At 50.5% G+C, this 8,139-nt stretch overlaps 1 long non-coding RNA gene across 2 annotated transcripts; it reads right to left on the bottom strand.

Annotated features, from left to right (window-relative positions):
* Positions 1–1,848: 1,848 nt before the first annotated feature.
* Positions 1,849–4,218, bottom strand: LOC117073777. Of its 2 annotated transcripts, none has more exons than XR_004433345.1 (3): positions 2,391–4,218; positions 2,187–2,297; positions 1,849–2,102 (listed from the first exon to the last, which is right to left on the bottom strand). It is a non-coding gene; the product is annotated as an uncharacterized LOC117073777 (long non-coding RNA). The 2 variants fall into 2 exon arrangements; XR_004433346.1 differs by having other exon boundaries at positions 2,187–2,280; positions 2,391–4,216.
* Between the last annotated feature and the right edge of the window lie 3,921 nt (positions 4,219–8,139).

Below are 8,139 nucleotides of genomic sequence, written 5' to 3'. Positions count from 1 at the left end.
ATGCCCTCATCAATGCATGTTCTTTTCTGGTTTTTGTTTTTACAATACTCATCCTAAAGGGTGTGAGGTGACGACTCGCTGTGGTTTTGATTTGCATTTCCCTGCTGACTGGTGAAGCTAAGTGCCTTTCCATGTGTTTGTGGGCTACCTGCACTGTCTTCTTTGCTCCTTCCATGTTTTATCCACATTATCATTGAAATCTGCTGTGGCCCAGGCCCCCAAATACCTGGCTGCCTTCCTACCAGTGCCCATTCCATGTCACCACAGGTCTATGGTACAGCCATTCCTCTTCTCCATCCTCTGGCTGTCCCCCTGCCCTGCCTACCCCTCCCCAGGGCCCATGGTGGAGCTTGATGGCAGCCTTGTCCTCCAGACCCCAGCTGGAGCCTCTGCACTGCCTGTGCTGCTCTGAGGAGTCCCAGGCACCTTCCCACTGACTCCATCCCAGGCCGTCTTTGTCCCTCTTCATCCCATCCCATAGGGTCCTGTCCCCTGTACCTCCATCACACGCAAGCCTGGCTGCAAAACAGGATGTGGCTTTTCCACATTTCCTCTTTCTTGCTAATCTTGAACAAGGGCACAGAATGAATGTCCTTTTTTGCTTTAAAGATTTTTCTGCCAATAACTACAGAGAAACTGACGCAGGATTTTAAAAACAACAGACAAGGGGAAGTCACGAACGTTGCACAGTCCTGCAAGGTTCTTAGAGTCCTTGTCCTCCGCCCAGGGCCCTTGGCTCACTTCTGAGGGTGTGAGTGGAAGCCAGGGTCTTCCCGCCTTTAGTTCTGAAAATGGGGTCCACTGACCCCATCCATCTCCTGGGCGCTGCCAGGTGGAAGATGATCACCTGTTTCTTCCTCGCCAGCCCTGGGCCTGAAGAGCTATGACGTGGGGACAGTGAGTTCTGCTCTCTCAGAGACGCTCCAGGTCGTGTGACTCGCCACAATGGTCACAGCATCCCACCAGTGGGCACCTTTGTCTTGGGGTCTGTGGTGAGAGAAGCCACGTGTGACCACCATATTCCATCTCAGAGCTCCCCAGCAAGGCCTCCTCCCATCCCACCAATACAGGCCTCTGCCTCACCACATCCTGCCTCCCCGGGGTCAGCAGTGGCCCTGGTCCCGGGCCATCCTGATCTCCAGTCTGTGGCTGGTCATCTTCCAGCACAAACACCAAGCGTGTGCTGCTCCTGAGTTCCAAAGACTTCCCATTGTCTTCAGCAGCACACCCCAGGGACGCACAAAATGTTTCCAGAAAAATATTCAGCTTTGCTACTACTTAGCAGGTGGGTGGACCGTGGCACCTCCAGCCTCAGTCAGACTGTCCGCTGCACACCTGCACCGCACTGACTGAGCATGACGTGTCCGATCTGCACGTGGCCATGCCTCCGAGAGCGTGACTGCAGCTCTCCCTGCACCTGTTCCATCTTCCCATCTTCAGCTACAGCACCATAGCTCCCTACGCGGGCCTGGGGGTCATCTAAACGTGAACATCAGCTTATAGTCACCATAACCGCCTCTATTCCATTGTCAGCTATAGCACTGCAGCTCCCTACGCGGGCCTGGGGGTCATCTAGACGTAAATATCACCTTATAGTCACTAGAACCGCCTCTGTTCCATCGTCAGCTACAGCACCGCAACTCCTTACGTGGGCCTGGGGGTCATCTAGACGTAAACATCACTGTATAGTCACCAGAACTCTCCTAATCTACACTGTTTTAATAAAATCTTAATAATTCTCTGTAAGGAGATGGCGAGTGACCATGGAAATACTTCATCTCACGCAGGGTCTCATTGTTTATCTCAAAGCAAAATGTACTTTTTTAATGGTTGGATGTAAACATGAACTCAAACATGTTTTATTTATTAAGTTACAACCTGAACCACGAAAACAAGGAGATCAAAGATGAAATGGCTTGGATAGGAGTTTCAGTCTCTCTCCCCAGACTGTCTGGAGGTGAGTAGATGGTGCTTCATGAAGTTGCTGCGGACCCCGGTCTGCTGGGTCTCTTGCTCTGTTGTCTTGTGATGACATGTTGTGTATGGCTTGGTACGTGGTTGGCATGGTACATGCTAGGTTGCTGCCACATCCACACTCCCTGCTGTAGGTAAAAACAGAGATGAAGAGGGAGTCCAGGGAAGCGCCTTCATCTTCAGAGAGTGACTGGGAGTTACAAACATCTCACCTGCTTACTGCCCATTGGCCCAAATTCAGGCTCATTGCCATGCCAATCGCTGAGAAGTTCAGTCTAGCTGGTGCCCAGTCTTTAGGTGGTTCAGCTAAAATTCAAAAGGCTCTGTAATTAAATATGTATTTATAATATAACATGTAGTGCATATAAGATATGAGGACAGATATATATATATATATATATATATGTAGTAAATACCTTGATATATGTATTGGGGGGAACGAGGTAAACATCAGCCAACAGGAACAGATGAGCAAAAAAGATTTAGCCACACCAGCCCCTGGGGACAAAGGCTAAGCTGTCCCCAGGCTTCAGCCCAGCTAACTTCCCTTCTCCGTCTCCCACATGATCAGAATCCCCCGAGGGCCTCACGCCTCTGCACAAGTTGTTCCTCTGCTGGAATGGCTTTGCTCCTTCTCTGCGTGACAAATTCATCTTCCGAGACCGAGCTCAAATGTCACATCTCCTGAGAAGCATTTTCTAATTGTCCCTCTTCTGTGTTTCCATAGCACCGCCTGTCTATGAATTTCTATGATAAAATTCACCAAAATGCATTGAAATGATGTTTTCATGTCTGTGGCAGGCAGAATACCAGTTCCCTCCCAAAAGTCCACAGTCTAATCCCTGGAATTTGTGAATGTGTGATCTTATATGGCAAAGGGACTTTGCAAACTCGATTAAGGATCCTGGAATGAGGAGATTCTCCTGGTGTCTAAGTCCATGTGGCCAGCTCTAACAAAGTACCAGAGACTGGGCTTATAAACAGCAGACATTCATTTCTCACAGTTCTGGAGGCTAGAAGTCCAAGTTCAGGGCACTGGGAGACTCAGTGTCTGGCGAGGGCCACTTCCTAGTTCAGAGATGGTGCCTTCTCCTGCATCCACACATGGTGAAGAGGTCAGGGAGCTCTCTGGGGCTCTCTTTTCAGGGCCCTGACCCCATTCATGAGGGTGCCACCCTCATGACCTCAGCACCTCCCAAAGGCCCCACCTCCTGGCACCACTGCCTTGGGGTGCAGCTTTCAACGTATCCATTTGGGAGGACACGAACATTCAGCTCATAACACCTGGGTTGTTCAGGCAAGTCCAGCCTAACTCCAGGCCCTTCAAAGCAAGCAGGTGGCCAGAGTGAGACCACAATAGGGCCATGAGCAGGGAAGGCAGGCAGCCTCTGGATGCTGAGAAGGGCAAGGGAACAGACCCCCTGGAGCCTCCAGAAGGAACCCAGCCTGCCAGTGCCTTGATTTTACTGTAGTGAAACCCAGTTCGGGCACCAAACCCCCAGAGCTCTGAGACGACCCATCGTGCTGGGCAGGTCCACCGTGTTTGTGGTCATTTGTCACAGCAGCCCCGGGAGCCTCCTCCTAGGTCCTTCTCCCCCATTAGTTTCTGAGCAGCTCCAGGACCATGCAGCAACGAGAGCACTTCTGTATCTTTAGCACAGTGCCTGGGGCACAGCAGTAATTCCAGGGGTGAGAGCAGTGGGGGTGCGGGGAGCCAAGCTATGGACTCAGGGAGGCTGGATCTGAACCCCTGCTCTGCCCCTCAGCATTGTTGCAGCTTTAGGCACACTGCTGGCTTCAGGATTCCATTTCTTCACATTCTTCACCAGATAGAACACTCATCTTTCGCGTGCTGTGAAACTGAGTAACACAGATCCTATGGTGTGTCTGTATTTTGGGTGGTCGCCACAGACAGTGCGGCCGAGGCCTAACATGGTCACACAGGTGGCAAGTCCCTGGCCCCTCCACCCCTTGCTTCTTCCTGCTCTGTGCTCCACAGTCTCTCCCAGTCCCGGAGGACAGAAGACCGAAAGCAAGGTGTTTCTAGGGCCCTGCTCTCTGTGAGAGCCCTAGGGAACAATCCTTCCTTACTCCTTCCGGCCTCTGGTGGCTCCCGGCAAACCTTAGCGCATCTCCACCTCTGTCCTCACACGACTTCTCCTGCGTGTCTGTCTCTGGGTCTCACTTTCTCTTCTTAGAAGGAAACAGTCACGTGGATTTGGCCCCACCCTACTCCAGTGGGACCTCATCTTGGCTCATTATATCTCCAAAGACTTGACTTCCAAATAAGGTCACATTCTGAGGTTCCTGGAAGGACATGAATTTGGGGGGGACACCACTCCACCCAGTGCACCCCCTCTGCCACTGCTATCTGCCTTCCTCACTCCCCAGGGACTCAGACACCTGACACACAGTCTGTCTCCATACCTCAAACCTGTCATTGGGCTGAGGACCTCGTCCCACCCAAGCATGACTCATCCAAGGCCTGGCCTCTGGGCTCCCTGACCTCCTTGGCCCTGGTGACTCACTCCACACCACTCCAGCACCACTTATCATGGGCACTGCCACCCTCTGCAATGGCTCTCCCCTGACGCCATGCACCCACACAGCCTCCTCCTGCCCAGGCTCTCGCCTCCAGATCACCCAACCAGTAATGAATCTGTGGGAGCTTAGGTTATATCAATCACTGAATATCGCTGCCCTTGTGGGGCCAACATCCAGTGTTCACACAAGGGGAGCCTCTACACACTGGCCTTTCCCTCTGTGGGGCCGTCTTCCTCCCAGCATACTCCTTTCACCTCCATTTCCCGTCTCAGGTTCCACGACGCCACCAGCCGCCTGCCACTAACCTGCACTCAACGGCTCCATTGTCCCTCCTTGGCACCACCAGGAAAAACCCACTTCTAGATGCCCCTCGAATGCTCTGCCATTGCTACCCAGCCTGGAGAGCCATAGAGAGAACTACCATGCCACCCTGCCGACCAGACCCTGTGAAGTCACCGTCACAAACCTCCACCAGGCACTCCACACTGAAGGGTGCACACTCCCAGTTTCCAATCGCTCCTGTCTCTCTCTTAACTCAGGAGCTCTCTTCCTTCTTCAGAAATAACAGAAACCCCCGAGGGGAAGGCCCTGCACCCACCCCACCTCACCCACCCATCTCTTCCCACCTACTTCCTCAGTAGAGGGAATGCCTGCCTGGGAATCCCCACTGAGGCTCTGGTCCGAGACACCAATATACTCCTCCAGTCTACTCCTCAGGGACCTCATCCTCCACTGCCTGCTCTTGCTCCCTCTTCTTCAAGCTTTCTTTCTTTTCTTTTTCTTTCTTTCTTTTTTTTTTTTTTTTTTGAGACAGAGTCTTACTCTTGTTACCCAGGCTGGAGTGCAATGACGCGATCTTGGCTCACTGCAACCTCCGCCTCCTGGGTTCAAGTGATTCTCCTGCCTCAGCCTCCCAAGTAGCTGGTATTACAGGCATGTGCCACCACACCTGGCTAATTTTTGTATTTTTAGTAGAGACGGGGTTTTGCCATGTTGGTCGGGCTGGTCTCAAACTCCTGACCTCGTGATCTGCCCACCTCAGCTTCCCAAAGTGCTGGGATTGCAGGCATGAGCCACTGTGCCCTGCCCCTCTTCAGTCTTTCTACTGGATCCATCAGCTTTTGTATTTGTTCACATCTCTCTCATTTTTAAAACAAAACAGGCTGGGAGGCCAAGGCAGGCAGATCACCTGAGGTCAGGAGTTCAAGACCAGCCTGGCCAACATGGTGAAACCCCATCTCTACAAAAATATAAAACTTAACCTGGCGTGGTGGCAGGTGCCTGTAATCCCTAGTGGGAGGCTAAGGAGGGAGAATCGCTTGAACCCAGGAGGTGGAGGTTGCAGTGAGCCAAGATCGCACCACTGCACTCCAGCCTGGGTGACAGAGAGAGACTCTGTCTCAAAATAAATAAATAAATAAACAAACAAACTAAACTCCTTCCCCATCACTGTCTCCTCCAGCTTCCATCATCTCTCCCCTCCTTCTCACAGCCAGACTCCTTCCAGAGGGATCTCCACTAGCAGCCTCATTTTCCTTGTCTCCTTATCTCATGGAAGTCCAGCTTCCCCCGTGACTCAGGCCACTCTCACCAAGCTTCCTGTTGACTACACCATAGGACACCCGGACATGACTGGGTCTCTGTCTTGCATGCCATGGCTGCCACTTTCTCCTTTCCAGAACATCCCTCCCTGGATTTCTTGGCCACACACTTTCTTCCTATCTTATTGGACCTTCTGCCAGTGCCCCTGGCAGCCCCTTTCCTCTGCTCCAGCCTCAGGGCTGTACGAGGCATGCTGACTTCTCATCCTACACAGTCTGCCTTGGCCCATCCTCCACTCCAATGCAGAGTCACCATCTGCATTGGTCTCTGCGATGGACTCACCAACAGCTCTTCACATTGGAGGGTCGTCTCTCTGCCAATCATAACTCTTCTACTCCCCTTTCCAGTGATCAATATAGGCATGGACAGTCTGACCAACTTGACTTGCAGAAGCAGCTCTGGTCTCTTCTTACCACTTGGAGCTCTGACGATGAGCCCACTTTTGACTGTGGAATCTGGCTGTCCCATCAGCCGCCATGAGGGGCTGAGTATAGTCATGTGTCGCGTAACATCAAGCATACATTCTGAGAAATGCGTTGTTAGGCGATTTTGTCATGCAGACACCATGGAGTGCATTTACGTAAATCTAGATAGTAGAGCCCACTACACACCTAGCCTGGAGGGCATTCCTATTACACCTGTGCAGCATGTGACTGTACTGCATACTGTAGGCAAGTGGAACACAATGGTAAGGATGTGTGCACCTAAACATATCTAAACACAGAAGAGATACAATAAACATATGGTATTATATGGGGCCACCATCATATATGCAGCCTATCATTGATGGAAATGCCATTGTGCGGTGTATGACTGTACTAGAATCAGGAAAACTGAAAGAGTTAATGAAGGAGGAATAAATTGGGCGCAATAAGAGACAGAAGATAGAGAGCTACCAGATGCATTTCTTTTCTTTCTTTTCCCTCAAAGGACTGTTCTTGCAAGGCATGATGGGTCTCCACAGCCTGTATGGAAGGTACCCTGTGTAACTAACAATCAGGTGTCACACAACAGCCAAGGCCAGCTAAGTGAGGTGACCCTCACCATAGCTTCTCCTCCACTGCTTCACTCACCTCTTTCCCTCACTCTTCGGGAATTGCACTTTCATGGCAAGTAAGCTAAGACACCTCCCATCATAGACAAACACTATTCTGCTTTTGAAAATAATGATATACCACTTCACATCCACTGAGATGGCTAGAATCAAAAAATCAGGGAATAACAAGTGTTGGTGAGGATGTGGAGAAATCAGAACCCTCATACCCTACTGATAGAGGTTTAAAATCATGCCGCTGCTTCGGAAAAAGAGTCCAGCCATTCCTCAAATGATTAAACATAGAGTTACCATGTGACCAGGCAATTGAACTCCTAGTAATTCCACCTAAGAGAAATGAAGAGCTACATCCACATGGAGCTTGTACACATTTATAGCAACATCATTCATAATAGCCGAAAAGTGAGAACAACCCAAATGTCTGTCAGTTGGTGAACAGATAATCAAAATGTGGCCTATTCATACAATGGAACATTATTCAGCCATAAAAAGGGATGAAAGGCTGACATATGCTATGACATGGCTGAACCTTGAAAACATTATGTCGACAAAGCCAGTCACAGAAGATCACACATTATATGTTTGTTTTTTATTATTCTTTAAGTTCTAGGGTACATGTGCACAACGTGCAGTTTTGTTACATATGTACACCTGTGCCATGTTGGTGTGCTGCACCCACCAACTCGTCAGCACCCATCAACACGTCATTTACATCAGGTATAACTCCCAATGCCATCCCTCCCCCCTCCCCCCTCCCCATAATAGGCCCCGGTGTGTGATGTTCCCCTTCCCGAGTCCAAGTGACCTCATTGTTCAATTCCCACCCATGAGTGAGAACACGAGGTGTTTGGTTTTCTGTTCCTGGGATAGTTTGCTGAGAATGATGGTTTCCACCTGCATCCATGTCCCTACAAAGGACACGAACTCATCCTTTTTTTATGGCTGCATAGTATTCCATGGTGGAT

This window comes from Trachypithecus francoisi, unplaced genomic scaffold (genome assembly GCF_009764315.1).
Source record: "Trachypithecus francoisi isolate TF-2019V2 unplaced genomic scaffold, Tfra_2.0 Lachesis_group4, whole genome shotgun sequence".
NCBI classification, from domain to species: domain Eukaryota; kingdom Metazoa; phylum Chordata; class Mammalia; order Primates; family Cercopithecidae; genus Trachypithecus; species Trachypithecus francoisi.
The sequence above is the reverse complement of the archived record's forward strand: the minus strand, read 5'-3'. Positions and strand labels throughout refer to the sequence as shown.